The sequence below is a fragment of the Gossypium arboreum genome, chromosome 7, assembly GCF_025698485.1.
Source record: "Gossypium arboreum isolate Shixiya-1 chromosome 7, ASM2569848v2, whole genome shotgun sequence".
Taxonomy (NCBI): Eukaryota; Viridiplantae; Streptophyta; class Magnoliopsida; order Malvales; family Malvaceae; genus Gossypium; species Gossypium arboreum.
Window position 1 is genome coordinate 48,609,326 of NC_069076.1, and position 10,158 is coordinate 48,619,483.

Sequence of the window (10,158 nt, forward strand, 5' to 3'; positions counted from 1 at the left end):
TTTAAATTGGACCGAGTCTGAGGGACTTGCAAATGTATGGGTGCACGAGATCGAGTTAGGTAATGCCTCGTATTCTGCTCCGATGTGGGTTACGGATATGGGGTGTTACAATAGGTGTACTAAACATTTGGCGGTACCTGATACCATAATTACCTTTTCGCTTAACACAATCCTTTTCTTTAAATAGCAGAATAACTTGAAATAGAATCTTCACTTATTTATACGGCGGTTACTATATGCCCACACATATTCACCAAAAGAAACAAATGGGCATATTACACTTCGACCAACAGATAATTTCACTACAACACACCTTAATCTTAGATCCTCCAGACTTGGGGTGTGACACTATATATAATCATTTCGGGCTATATGGGAGATTATGAAAGCTCAATACCAACTTGGGTCAAACTAGGACTAAAGTAACATTTTCAAAATTTCCCAGGCTGGTGTCGAGACATCTAGGGTTTGGTGTCATGAAATCAAAGACAGTATGCTAGCTTCCCAACCTGAGGACAAAGTTATCAAGTTTTCAAAATAAAATAGAGCCAACGTTGTGACATCAAATAAGGGAAGTCATGATGAGAAGGGGTTGATGTTGTGACATTCAGAGTGTGAAGTCGCAACATCCTTGACTAATCACTAACTCCCAAATTTCATACTTTTCCATGACAATATAAGACCACGAGGTTAGCTATAAGGCTCCAATCAACCATCCAACATAAGCAAAACATGTTCAAAAAACAATTATCAATTCATTAGTACCATTTCCATGCATCACCTAAACCATTTCCACCTATTCACAATTTTGTTTGTTAATCCAAATTCCTTGTATCTTTGTCCAATACATGGGTCGGGCATTCCCAAATCCCTAAAGGATTTAGACTTAGCTTCCTGACATACCACAATTCGTATGGAGTTTTAAATGCTACCTTAGTTGGTACATCATTTAGAACATAGCAAGTTGTTTGCAATGCATATTCCCAAAAGGAGATTGACAACTTCGAATAACTTAACATCGAACGAACCATGTCTAACAACGTTCGATTTCTTCTCTTTGCCACGCCATTCTATTATGAAGTGTTTCGTGTAGTTAACTAGGATAAAATCTCATCCACTATGAGATACCCTAAGAACTAATCTGATACATATTCCCCACCTCGACCAGACCGAAGTGCCTTTATGGGTAAACCTAGCTATTCTTCCTCTTTCGTTGGGAACTCTTTTAATTTATTAAAGGATTCATTATTACGATGCATTAGGTATGCATACCCATTAATAAAGGTTACATAATACTGGTAAACACTTCTAGCACTAACATTCATAGGGCCACACACGTTAGTGTGCACAAGTTCTAAAGGTTTCAGGGCCATCATTTCTTTTACATTAAAAGATAGCTTATGTAACACCCTATACCCGATTCGGTCACTGGACCCGAGCTATAAGATGTTACAATAATTAATAGCATTTATCATACATGAATTCCATGGTCATGTAACAAATCAGGATCAATTTAAAACTTTTACAAAAAGATAGGTAAAAAGTAAAAATAGGGATCACACGGTTGTGTAACATTCTGAGGCCATATGAAGTCAAGCGACATGGTCGTGTTGCCAAACCATGTAACAAATTGTTGCCGTGTAAACCTGCGTCACAAGGTTGTATCACTAGGCCGTGTACCAGGCTGTGGCCATGTGGATCACCATACACCTAAATCAAAAAGGCCACATGGTCGTGCCCTATTCTTGTGTATGGCATACAATCGTGTACCAGGCCGTGTATGCCTAAAATACTTTCCAAAACAAACAATCACATCCTAGATTCACTTAATCCATAAGTCATGAAAAATGCCAACTATTTAACCTATGAAAAAGCATCAAGAACCTACCAAATATACCAAACAACATTTATCCTGAGTGCCCAACCAATATGCCACAATTGGCACCTCAATTCAACCATTAATCAACATACATTCATGCCATAATGTTCATATCTAAACATTCACATACAATCATCTTTTCAATTGCTAAGCAAAGTTTACCAAGTGACCTAGAACATAAATACCAATTCACCAAGTAAAAGGAATTATAAGCACCAAAACATATATATATCAACACAAGCCACAATCAATCAAGGCAACCATCATGTTTACATCCAAAACACATAGTTTACTTTCAATATGACAGAAAATGTACTTCAACTACTTATAATAATACATTTCCATTAACCTATTTACATGATACTTATAATCAGGCCAAAATGAGTAAAATGTTACCAAAAGAGTTGATGAATAGTGTGTTATCAAAAGATGACCCAATCTACAGCAAATTCGTTAATCTATAAGGAAGAAAATGAAACGACGTAAAGCTTAATAAGTTTGTATAATTTAAACACAATATACTTTTCATTTAAAATCATACTAATTAAAATTAACAAACAAATTAGTATTACTTGCCATGTGACATATTCCCTAAAATACCAAAATGGTTAGTCATGAGCATATAACATCCTCAAAATATATAGATAGAATAATACAAATGTCATTCACATTCAATCAATGAATAATATTTCATGCCATAAGATTCAATTTCCATTCCTTTCATTAACTTGTTTTTCCCAGAGAACTTTGGCAAATTAACTTTGGATACATGGGATTAGTTTTCTCACACAAGCTGACAATCGGAACATTAACCATTACTCAATATTGCTCACACAAGTTGTCAACAATCTGCAATAAATGCTAGATTCTAGCCATCGGTATGGTATCCACCACCGGTAAATAGTACCTAATAAAAATAACACCGGCACAGAGTGCTTGATAACTATAACAATGGTGCAAAGTACTTGATAAATATAATCACTAACACAGTGCATGATAAACCCTAATGACATGACATTCGTATCCTAATCATTCACTAAGCTAACACAAGCCCTAACTCAATTCCCATAATCTTTCCATATTTAGAACATAATACCATGTTCAACTTGATGATATGCATTCCATATAATAATACAATTCATTCCAAACACGTATAATAGCATAATTTACAATGCAGTCCCTCAATTCCATTTCAATACTTATCTTAATCCACCATAACAACATATACATATATATACACAAATATAATTCAAATTCAAACAATTATTAAATACAATAAACCTAATACAAACCTACCTAAACAAAAAAGCTACAAACACCACACCAAGGACTACTCAACAATTTTCCCTTTTTTTTTGTGATTACCAATCGGTTGGTCTTTTTCTTGACCTATAAAATAATTTAACCCAATTAACCATTTCAAATACCATAAAATATCTAAATACATGTGTTTGACCCTTTAATTACATTTTACATTATTTTTCTAAACTTTTACCTTTTATTCAATTTAGTCCTTAAAATCGAAAGTTATACATTTACCACAATTAAGCCCAAAACATATTAGCTGAATTTACTCTTATTCATTTACAGCCCATAATTAATGTAATTGTACAAAAATTTCATGCTAAATTCATTATTTTATTATTTTAGTCCCTAAAGTTAAAACTAACCAAATTCACTTTACAAAATAGTCCTAATTCAACTCCAAGCTTCAAAATCAACCACTAACATTCAAAAAGCTTTAAGAAAAACAATGGTAACTTTTTAAATCTTCAACATTTTTACAAAATAGTCCCTAGGCTAGCTAATTAAGCTACAATAATCTCAAAAACATAAAATTTACAAGAAACATGCTTAAAATCAACTCACATGCAATGACTAAATATCAATGAATGTTTGAAGCTTTCCTTTTCTTCTCTAATGGAGGTTTTTCAGCAATAACAAAGAAATAAAGAAGATGATAATGCTTTTTCCTTTTCTTTTATTTTTATTATTTAGGCTTTATATTATTTAATATAACTTAACATAAAATAATCACATGAAAACATCACTAATTGTCCATAATGATCCATTATGGTATAATTTTGTTTTAAAACTCTCCAAATATACTTTTATACACATTTAACACATATAACTCAGTAGCAATTGACTTTGGAAATTTTTACGATTTAGTCCTCTTTCGTTAATTAACTAGTCAAATATTAAAATTATCTAACCAAACCTTAGTACAACCTACTAATAACTTTTTAAATATTAATTAAATAATGTTTACTGACTCACTGATTGGAATTGTGATCCCAAAATTACTATTTCTAACACCACTAAAAAATGGGTTGTTATAGCTTAGTCATCTTATCTTCCAAGCAAGATTCACATTGTGGAAGATCGACTTCTTTAAGTGAATTCAAAGTGCCATCTTTCACAAGTCTAATGATTTTTTCTCGGTTAATATGATCAAGTCTCAAATGCTAAAGGTAAGACTCATTAGAATGAGGAGTTTTAAGTCTTTTACTTGAAATTTCAATTTCAAACAGTGTATACATCTTTGGTTTGATAAAATAGAGATAATTTAACAACATCTTTGGTTTGATAAAATAAATATTATTTGACATTCATCCATTACAGATAAGTTTACGATTTCTAAATATGGTAATACTATTATTAAAAGTCACGGTCAAGCCGTCTTTATATAAACATGCAACAAGAATCAAGTTTCTTTAGAAACTTGGTACGTAGAAAACATCTTTCAAAATAATATTTCTAAAATTATAAAAATAAATATGTTCATCTCTCACTTCTTAAGCTCCCACAATTGTCTCATTTTCAATTTGCAATGATAGACTATTATCTCTAAGATTTTTTGTCTCCACGAACCCCTATAGGGAAACACACACATGATTAGTGGCTCTAGAATCAATAACCCAGTGGTATATTGAATCTTCTACTAAGCAAGCTTCTATAATAAAGAGCTTCATACCTTTTCCTTTAGTTGCCAAGTAGTCCTTCCACTATTTATAGTTTTCCTTGAAGTGCCCTTCCGCACTGTAGAAAAAACACTTAGACTTAGATATATCTTTAGGCTTCTTGGTTCTTTTTCTTTCCACTTTAGGTGGCCCAAAGAACTTATCATTGTTTTTCTTAGTGTGTTTTCCCTTCAGTGGAAGAAACAACAGCTAAGTTTGCTTCTGGTTTTTGAACTGACAGACCACCATTCAGCATCAACTCATAAGATTGTAATTCCTTCATGAGTTGCGTAAGCATCAAATTCTTTTTTCCAAGGTTATATGTGGCCTAAAAGCCTGCAAAATCCTTGGACAAGCTCTTGAACACCATCTCAATCTAAGTGTTCTAGTCCAAATTGGCCTCATTATCCAAGGCCTTGGTAAAGTATCCCATAAGAGTAATCATATAGTCTTTGACTGGAGTGTCGAGCTTTTGCTGGGCATTCATCAAACTAGCCATGGTAGCTTGGAATCCAAACATGTCTTCTAGTTGTCTAGAATTGCTTTGGCAATCTTACAGCTCTCAAGTTGCTTATAAAGTGTATTGGTAGCGCTTGCCAACTTATAGCAAAGAGTTATTTCATCAGACTCCTTCTAGTGTTTTGTAGCCTCAACTTGAGTGGCCAGAGGGCATTTATTATCAAGGACTGTTTTTAATTTCTCATATCTCAAGACAATCATAAGGTTCCTTTTCCATTCCTTATAGTTAGTTTTGTTCAAGTTGCTCTTAGTGAGTATATTTAATGAAGGAGTAGATGTCATTTTTGAACTAAAAATAAAATATTCATTCAATAATATCTTTCTATTAAGAAAATATTTCAAAACATTTTACAACTTTACGATATGCATTAAGATGATGCATGTCTCATACATTAAACCTTGAAAACAGTTACATTTACTAATAATTGTTTAACATTTGGCCATCATTCTAACTTAAGTAGAGCTTCGTGGGAAGTTACTTAAGTAGAGCTTCGTGGGAAGTTACTTAACTAGAACATCTTGAATGTATAATCATCAACTCAACACATAGCACATCATGTACCAAAAATGAGTCATTGTAGGATAATCATATTAAATGCCATGCTACGACTAATTTTCCTCTTTGAAGAAAAACTTCTTGTTATACGTATGGTAATACCTACAATAGGGCTAGCCAATATCATACGATTACAAGATAATTCTTTTTACTTTTAGGAAATCTCCTTAGTGAGGTCCACATGGCAATCCTACCAAGAGGTAGTTAAATTTCCATGCAACATTTTTAATGTCCGATTTCAATCATGAATGAACAATGTATGCATGATAACTGGAACCACGAAAATTTACGCATTTTTACATACCCTTTTTAGCTTAAAATCATATCATTTCGACTAAATTCTTGTCGAAAAATAATTAATTTTTATAAAATAATTAAATTATACTTAAAATATGAACATGACGAATTTTAGTTAATTTTATAATTAATTTTGAGTAATTTTGGTTATTTTTGACAGAATTGCACAATGGGCGAAAAATGGCTCGGCAGACACTACTTGAAGCACAAAATCGAGAAGCAATTTGAAGTATCAAGGCGAATTAATTTCTAGCCTAAGACGGTCCAATTATGTATATTAATTAATAATATAATTAATTTTAATTTATAACCAATTTAATTTGGGCTAAATAAATTAATATTAATTAATTATGGAAAAAGTGGTCTAGTTGAACCGAATCGATTGAAGTGAACCGGCCAAAGATTGGGCAGCCCAAAACAGGCCATATGCTGACCCAAATAAGCTTCTTAGCTGATTAATTAAGCTTTCAAAGAAGCCCTTTAAGTCTTGTCAAAGTTGCATTCAAACCCCTCCACAATTGGTGGATTTTTGGATTTGCCCCAGGCCATTTTTAGCAAAGTTGAAAGCATCAACTTTGCAACATAAGTGGCCAACCAAGGGGTAGCTCTTTGGCTGATATTATTAGCAAAATTAAGCTGCCACACTTAGCTATAAAATCCCCCCTTGGCTAATCATTCAAGGCATCTCATTCATTTCTCATTCATCTTCACAACACTTCTCTCCTCTCTCATTCTTTTTCTCTCATTTTTCCATTCAATTCTCTTGCTCTTGTGCTGATTTCTTCCTTTGGAAAAGGGGTATTCTTCAACCATTTTGGAGCAGCAATTGGGTGTTCATCGAAGCCTTGACCAGCGAGGACAACAAGAGGGAAGAACGGAGCAACCAGGTAAAGCCTCGGAAAACCACCGGATTTGATTCTTGTTCCCTATCTCTTTAATTTTTGTTGTTGTTATGATGAACATATATATGAGTATTCATGTTGTTGGAATGGTTAATTTAATCAGCATAGCTTGAATTTAATTTTTGTTAGGTTGATTTCATTTCGTCTTCTTAAATTGTTAAAATTGTGTTTATGTTGTTATAGGCCTCTATAAAATGCTTGATTAAGTAAAATCATGCCTAAGTTATTCTTGCATTATGACTGTGAGGTAACTAATGAATTAATTATTTAAATGGATTGAAATTGTAATTAATTGACACAGTACTTGAACAGTGCATGTTTATTCTTCTAAGGTAGCTGAAGGTTAAATTAGCAATGTATCTGGCGATATTATTGCCTTGCATAACTTGCAAGATTATTGTGATTAAACTGTTTCAAGGTAGGGATACCTTGTTACCTCACATAGTCTTTTATATGCTTGTTAGATTTAATTAATCGTTTGAATTGACATAGGGATATGCAAGAGATTAGTTCAGTTTAATGAGTATGTATTTGCAATAACATGTTTGCTTACTAGAGTCTGTTTAGTCGGTTGAATTGACATAGGGATATGTCAAGAGATGAATGGATTTTGGTATGTAAGTATGTTCATAATTTAGCGAATTACCGGGTTGCCGTGATTTTATTTGTAACAATATAAACATAAGTTTAATAATTCTAAGATGAGAAGTGTAATTAGTCCAACACAATTATATCATCTTGATTAAATCTTATTTTGAAATCGTGCATTAGAACTTTCTTTTACTTCGTTTTTTATTTATTTTAATTTTTTTAAGTTTTTTAATCACCCTATTTAAACAAAATATTTTTCTTCACCAAAGTGTTTTAAATTGCATTCATAAATAATCCTTTTCATAGTCCATGTGGGTACGATAACTCGACATTTACTTGTCACTTTATTACTTGTTGCGATTGTGTACACTTGCACATTTCCGTCGTTCCAAGTTTTTGGCACCGTTGCTGGGGACTGTTTTAAAAAGTCATTATTTGTGAATTTTTTAGTTTACATTTTGTTTTTTTTTCTATTTAATTTTTAAATTAATTAATTTTCTTTGTGATTATTTCAGGTGTTTATAAGTATTTCCCGAATTATTGACCTACTCCCTATAGACCCTGAGATAGAAAGAACTTTCCGAAAGCGAAGAAGATAAGCAAATCAAAGGAGGATCAAAGAGATGAACTTCGAAAATCCAATCCAAGGAAACGGAGCAAACCCTGCTCAAAATCCTATCCTTATTGCTGATGATAGGGATAAAGCTTTACGACAATATGTCATGCTAGTATTTAATGATCTTAATCCTGGTATTAGAACACCTGAAATTGAGGCATAACAGTTTGAGCTGAAGCTAGTCATGTTCCAGATGCTTCAGACAGTGGGCCAATTTAGTGGAATGCCTACCGAAGATCTTCACCTACACTTAAGACTATTTATGGAAGTGAGTGATTCTTTCAAGTTATCCAGAGTAACCGAAGATGCATTACGATTGAAGCTATCCCCATATTCGCTGAGGGACAAAGCTCGAGCCTGGTTGAACTCATTGCCACCAAACTCAATTTCCACATGGCAAGAGTTAGCAGAAAGATTCCTTATGAAGTATTTCCCACCTAGCAAGAATGCTAAGTTGAGAAATGAGATCACTTCCTTCCAACAAATGGATGATGAGCCCTTGTATGAGGCATGTGAAAGGTACAAAGAGTTATTACGAAAGTGCCCTCATCATGGAATCCCACATTGCATCCAACTTGATACATTTTATAATGGTCTCAATGCTCACACGAGGATGGTAGTGGACGCTTCTGCTAATGGTGCTCTCCTTTCTAAGTCTTACAATGAGGCTTATGAAATTATCGAGAGGATTGCCAGCAACAATTACCAACTACCAACCAACCGAGCAGTGTTAGGAAGACTAGTTGCTGGAATACATGAAGTAGACGCTCTTACTTCACTCGCATCTCAAGTATCATATCAATATCCTCAATGCTTAAAAATCTTACTACAAATGGGTCTAATAGTTTTGCAGCACTACCACCAAATCAATTTGAAAATATAGCCTATGTTTATTGTGGGGAAGGACATTTGTTCGAAGAATGTCTATCAAACCCAAAATCCATGTACTACATAGGTAACCAGAACCAAAATTGAGGAAGGCAAGGGCTGCAATCAAATTTTTATAACCCATCATGGCGAAACCACCCGAATTTTTCCTAGAGTAACCAAGGAGTTGGAACTAGTAATACTTACGCCCAACCTAGATCGACCTAGCCACCAAGTTTTCCCCAACAAGTTCAGAAACTAACCCATGCTGAACAATCAATAGCTTAGAAAATCTGTCGAAGGCATACATGGCTAAGAATGATGCTTTAATCCAAAGCCAAGTAGTTACATTGAAAAACCTAGAAAACCAAATGGGCCAGCTTGCAACTGAACTCAGGAATCGACCACAAGGTGCTTTACCTAATGATATGGAAAGTTTGAGGAATCCGAGGGAGGAGCATTGCAAAGCATTAACATTAAGGAGTGAAAGGCAGTAGAGCCCAACACCATTGAAGCTAAAAAGGAGCAAGCTGATGCTCATGAATTAGAGGAAGTTCAATCGAGCGTTGAAATTCCAGTTTCAGAAGAACCAAAATCTACAAAACCCGACAAGGTAATTTCAAAACCAGCTAATTCTGATCAACTAACAACCCCGTCAGATGCAGAATTGCCATGAAAGATGAATCAACCAGTTCTAGTAAAGAAACCACCACTACCCTACCCTCAAAGACTTCAAAACCAAAAGCAGGAGATTCAATTCAAGAAGTTCCTAGATGTACTCAAGTAACTTCATATCAACATCCCGTTGGTTGAAGCACTTGAGCAAATGCCGAACTATGTCAAATTCATGAAGGATATCCTGTCCAAAAAATAAAGACTTAGAGAATTTGAGACTGTAGCTCTGATGAAGGAATGCAATGCATATCTTCAAGACAAACTAGCCCCAAAATTGAAGAATCCTGGATGTT

General features: G+C 33.9%; 1 non-coding gene across 1 annotated transcript; it reads right to left on the minus strand.

Annotated features, from left to right (window-relative positions):
- Positions 1-8,774: 8,774 nt before the first annotated feature.
- On the minus strand, positions 8,775-8,881 carry LOC128295771 (small nucleolar RNA R71). The gene has a single exon (XR_008286322.1). It is a non-coding gene; the product is annotated as a small nucleolar RNA R71 (small nucleolar RNA).
- Between the last annotated feature and the right edge of the window lie 1,277 nt (positions 8,882-10,158).